This window comes from Limulus polyphemus, unplaced genomic scaffold (genome assembly GCF_000517525.1).
Source record: "Limulus polyphemus unplaced genomic scaffold, Limulus_polyphemus-2.1.2 Scaffold6142, whole genome shotgun sequence".
In the NCBI taxonomy this organism is placed as follows: domain Eukaryota; kingdom Metazoa; phylum Arthropoda; class Merostomata; order Xiphosura; family Limulidae; genus Limulus; species Limulus polyphemus.
This window is the reverse complement of record NW_013671752.1, coordinates 1-5,973: the sequence shown is the minus strand read 5'-3', so window position 1 is coordinate 5,973 and position 5,973 is coordinate 1. Positions and strand designations below refer to the sequence as shown.

General features: G+C 33.5%; 1 long non-coding RNA gene across 1 annotated transcript in view; it reads right to left on the bottom strand.

Annotated features, from left to right (window-relative positions):
• Nucleotides 1-1,613, bottom strand: part of LOC111089409 — a 34,182-nt gene extending 32,569 nt beyond the window's left edge. The window contains exon 1 of the long non-coding RNA XR_002613706.1: nt 1,442-1,613. This is a non-coding gene — a long non-coding RNA (uncharacterized LOC111089409). The remainder of the gene's footprint in view (nt 1-1,441) is intronic.
• Between the last annotated feature and the right edge of the window lie 4,360 nt (nt 1,614-5,973).

The window sequence follows — 5,973 nt, the reverse complement described above, 5'->3', positions numbered from 1 at the left end:
ACGATGCCCCAAAGGATCCATTCATTTTTTCTGAAAAGGAGGTGTCTATTTACTTGTGACCTCTCAGTGTACACTATCAGGCCTGTATGCAGAATGTTTGAAAGGGGGGGGGGGTTCTAATTTGAGATCAAAAGCTAACACATATTGTGCAAAGCATGCTAATGCTATGGGGGTCTGGGGGCATGCTTCCCCAGAAAATGTGTAAAAAAATAGATGCTATGAGATTAAATCTGGAAGCAATTTTGCATGAAATATAGCTTAAACAATTGCATGGCTGTTCACATAAAATCTACAAACATCCAATGAAAAGTCAACAAATCATTATTCTGTTGTAACACTGCATGGAAAGCTTGATTTAAATTAACATAAATATGTATGTTTTATTATAGTAAAGTACTGTAATATTTATATGCAGAGTAGTTATTAAGAATTTGGCCTACAAAACCTGACAGTTGCAATACAGCTTTGGGCTTCCAATTACAAAGTGTCAACAGAAGCCATTTTACATGACTATTTCAAGCCAAAAAATGATAATGCTTCATCAGAAGAATGTAGAAAATATTAAATGACATAAGCAGATGTGCTATAACTATATAAGCATAATTATTTTATGTCACAAAAATAGGGAGTTCAGCTGAACTCCTTCGACCCCCCCCCCACCCCACACACACACACACATACATGCATGCATGACTATAACTGTAAAATACTTAGAACTGAAATATTGTGACAAACCTACTGTACTTGTAATAATTCTGATTACGAAGTTAGCACACAAAATCACATATAAAGGTTGTAATGGTTTGAAAATGAGACCCAAAACTCAAGTACTTTTGGATAGTACATTATTATTCTTCAGAATAATAAAGCTACTTATAATAATAATCTTTCAGTACAGAACTTGGTAAATTGTGAAAGGTAGAATAGATACTTTTTCTCTTTTTCCAAGATTTTGAGCTTTTAAATTTAAAGAAAACCATACAACTTAAGAAGTGAAAATTTTAATCTTGTTCTTACTTCAGTTAGTTCAACCTTAAGAATTTAATTTTAGGCCTAAAACTTCTTATGGACAGCCACATTTGAAACACAGTTCTGTCAAAACTAAAATACTGGGCTTTTGTAAACTGTGCATTAAATTAATGATTAATACTACCAATAATTTTATCACCAATATTATTATTTATACTAGGCTTAGTCTCAATAATAATAAAACTTGGAAAAAAAGTAAAATACTATACGCTTAATTACGTTGATTAAAAAGAAAGAACATCGAAAATATCGCAGTTGTCCTATCTATTAACTAGTATAGCGCAGTTTCATATATATCATAATAATTAATATATATTATTATAAAATTATGGTTTGAAGAAGTAGTCTTATATTTTTTTAAGAGCTACGAATATTAAAATTGAAGTAGGCTTAACTACGACTAATATTTTACCATCCTTCGTCGCTCCTCCCTGCGTCGTAGTTCTTACTTCAAATACGTTTAGCCTGTGTATCTCCCTCGCGAAAACATTGTAATGATTTATTTCTTGTCTTTTTCGGCGTCACCTCACTATGGAGAAATGCTTGACCTGTTTCCTGCCATCTAGTGGTTTGCAAATGTTTTCCCACTATCGTTGTTGTAGTGCATTTTTGTGTGTGCGTGTGTTTTAATGCATCAATAATTGGATGACCCTTAACTTAAGATAAAATAAAACTTTATTTCCCAACATTTCAGTTGTGAACATTTATCAAGGGGGCTGCAGTATAGAAACATACACAGAGATTCTTGAACCTATCTCGTTAGAACTTCAGTTGTAAGTTCAAAAATCTCTGTGTTTATTCATCTAAAGTCTCAAAGGTCGTCCAATTACTCAAGTAGTTTATAAATACTTTTTGAATATTATGAATGCAAGAACCCAATGATAAAATACCTAATCAACCAGCCTTTGAAGCCAATTAATATAATTTAAAAGATTATTCTAAAAATAACATTGTTACCATTAAAAAACAAATGAGGGTTTTAAATCAGTTTTTGAGCACCACGATTTCATTCAGTCAGAAAACTGTATTTAATGATCAATTTCTTTCATCTGTACCATTAGAAATGATTTATTGTTAACATTTCTTTTTTATTTAAGTGTAGGATGTTATTGAAAAATCGCTTGTTTAAGTATATGCAGTTTTATTATAACGCGTCAACAATAAAGTCATTGACTTCGTTTCACTGTTCCTATATCATTCTATAGTGGTAACACCTGTTCTTACCGTGGAAGGAATTTTATTTGAAGGAAGAGAAAACAACGTGATAGTTGCTTGCTCTTCTCAACAGGGGTGCTCGGGAACGATTGTTCCCATTCAACTCAGAACGTGAAATTAATCGACTACAGTGGCCATAATCATAATTAGTTATATTTAAGGGAAAGTCATGAAGAAGGTGGAAGAAGGCATGAATATCTTGGCATTGGGGTTTTTTCTTTTCAGCTGATTGATGATGTGCAGAAGTGGAGTGTTGAAATGCAAAGACCAAGTCATGTGTCCGAAATATCAAGTTCAAATCATATCATATATCACTGTGACAATGAATTTATTTAAATATTAAATTCGGTGTTTTTAACTTTTGAAATTAATTTTAATTTATGTTTCAAAATTTTTAAAACAATTTATCGTTAAACAAACTTCAATGAATCAGATTGGATTGGGGGCCCTTTTCAGAGGGAGGGGGCTGGGACCAATGGTTTCAATGCCCTGATGAACTTTGTTGTAGGGGGAAACGGGAGTACCTGGAAAAAGACCACTTTTAAGGACAGACGTCGAATAATCTATTTGTCTTGTGCCCTGGCTGTAAGTGAAAAGAAAACATGGTGTTTATGAACAACATGGCATGATTTTCAAACCCTTATGAGTGTGATTTATTCTTCTTTTTTTTTTTGCAACACAGATTGTATGGCGATGTGTATTTGATAGGAGTGCTTGTGAGTTCGTTTAAAGCAGCTCTCAGTTTGTTTCTTTTTTCTGATTTGTTATAGTATTTGTAAGCCAGCTCATTTTGTCTTTTTTTTAAAGTCTGAAGGTTGATGATTTTATGTATCTAATTTTCGGGGGTAAATTTTGATAGCCTTAGGACTAATCTGATTGCTCCGTTTTGTTGCAATTGCAGTTTTTTAAGGTTATTGTCCGACATGTTATATGTTACCTGACAGCCATATTCTATTAAATGGCAGACAAATGTTTTGTATATTCTTAAGGATGTTTTGGGTGTGCAGCCTGTTTGCTTACCTGCAATAAGACTGATATAGTTGATGCATTTGCTAATCGAGACGTGTATGTTTTGAATATGTTTATTCCATGTGAGACAAGTGTCAAAGATGATGCCAAGAAATTTAATATTATTACTCACTTTTATTTCTGTGTCTCCAAACTTTAATTTGATTTTCTTGGGTTTATTATCACTCGCCATTTGTTGTACCATTTAAGAATTAAATTCAATTATATTTGGACTTGGGTCATTGCTATAAATAGGTTTCTTTATATGCTCCAGACTATTATGTCGTCAGGTTATGTTTGTTCGTTGTCAAGTTTTCGTGTAAGTTGTTGTCTGGGAAACACGGAGTGAAAAGTGTTGGACACATGTCGATGTAGTTATTTACCTGGCTATGGTGCTGGGTTCACGCGAAATGTTGTGTTGTCTTCTGAGACTCTTCATTCTATAATTAGTGGGTGTATCTTAGGAGTTAATGTCCAGTAATTACTAGAGTATTCTCTTGAAGCTGAGGGTGTAGTGTCCGCTGTGGCTCTCTTAATAGCCTTGGTTATGTTTTCTGTATAGTACCCAAGAAGCATGGCCATAACACTGCTCGTTCAGCAAGGATTTCGAAAGTCAGTATCCTCCAAATGATATGTTGAGGTTATAACCTCCTCACATATATTTGAATGAGAATTATTAGGCATGTGTTAAGTGCTAGTCACTATTGGTAAATCAGAGATTTCCCATTAAGTAAGATACGCGAGATTTAAACATTCATATTTTGGACCTAGAATTAATTATTTAGTGGGAATACATTTCGATGGAATGAAAACAGTCTGATCAACTCACGAATCCAATGAAAGGTGACCATCCAGTGTCCATAAGCATTTACACACACTGTGATTTGTCTTTGTATGAGTTACACATCGAATTCAAACTCTTTATTTCTTTCGTCAAGCTCAATTAGTTTTATCTAAATTCCGCATTACTTCATAATACACACAGCCACTCCTCCCATTATAAAGCAAACCTACTTAATATTCTTTCAGGAAATCAGCTTAAGCTCAAATACAACAGTATCAACTCCATTATCATAAAGAACCTTATGGAATTTTGATTTTGAACTAACTTTGACCTAAATATATAAATTTTGTAACTTTCTAAAGAAATGGAAACTCGATTTGACTAGATTTGAATTTGTATTTTTGTTAGTTCATTAAATGTTATAATTAGTTATTAAAGGGTTCAAATGTTTAAAGCCTAATAGTCTTATGACGTGAAAACTGGAGCTTCGCATGATTTATTTTTTATAGTTTATTTGATTAAAACACCTAATTAGGAAGTTGGGGTATGTAGTCTCAATTTTCATTTCTTCAGAAATTCGAGAACAGTTGTATATAACACTATGTCTATATCACTTTACAATGACGTCAAAATGTTCTAAACTGATAAAGCTTAGTGTCTATTACTATTAACAAAGGCAGGGCTCTCAACTTTGAAGAATGGAAATCAAATAGATATGGGGAAAAGGAAGACTACTCCAGCTGGGGACTTGGAGGGACTGCTGTTGGATAATACTTCGTCATCAACACCTTCCCTACTGTATAATGTTTAACATTTTGCTTTGGTGCATTACAATATTTGAAACTGTTACACAAATATCCATTGCCAGCTATTGATAATAAAACTAATGGTTTGAAACAGGAAAAGCTTTGTGAAGTTGACTAGAGCTCGCGCTAATGAAAATAGTATGCTGAGAGTTATAAAAATTAGCATCGGAAAAGTTCTTGATATTCAAGGGTGTGATCATAGATTCATGAACCAATATTATCAGCACATGTATAAGTGACTTTTAAAAAAATTAATTATCAAACGTTTCTTTTTAGAAAAAGCTTTATATTTTATCTGTTATTTTCACTATCGCATCTTTGTATGGGTTTAGTCAATTTGAACAACCTCGTAACACCATAAAAAATTATGAAATTGATATAAATTACGCTTTTTTTTTTGTTCTAGAATGACTACAGGTTATAAAAACAAACCATAAATGTTTAGTCTAAATAGTTTAAATCTCATAAAATCATACATCTATATATATTTACTATTTTAATTATATTGACCTTTCAGCAGTGTCTGACTTGTATTACAGAAGATAGGCCCGGCATGGCCAGGTGGTTAGGGCGCTCGATTCGCAATCTGAGGGTCGCGGGTTTGATTCTACATCCCACCAAACATGCTCGCCCTTTCAGCCAAGGGGGCGTTATAATGTGACGGTCAATCTCACTATTCGTTGGTAAAAAAGTAGCCCAAGAGATGGCGGTGGGTAGTGATGACTAGCTGCCTTCCCTCTAGTCTCACACTGCTAAATTAGGGACGGCTAGCGCATATAGCCCTCGTGTATCTTTGCGTGAAATCCAAAACATACAAATTACAGAAGATTCAATGACACGATGCACGTGCACTCATTTTACCATATTCAATAGTATAAAACTGGCTTTACAAAGTGACTTGTCTTGGCTTTGTACTAGTGAACCCGTATTTTGCAAAATATAATCACATTTCAGTTATAATACTGTTATGCCTCTGGTCGTTTGTTAATTTTCCGTAGAAATTCTTTCCGAAAAACTTCAGCAATACAAGTCCTTCCTTAAATAAAACTAGTTTATTTTTTCTCAATACAACTTTGCAATACACTTAATTCCCACAGTCAGTTAAGTTAAACAAACGCTATAATTCAAAAC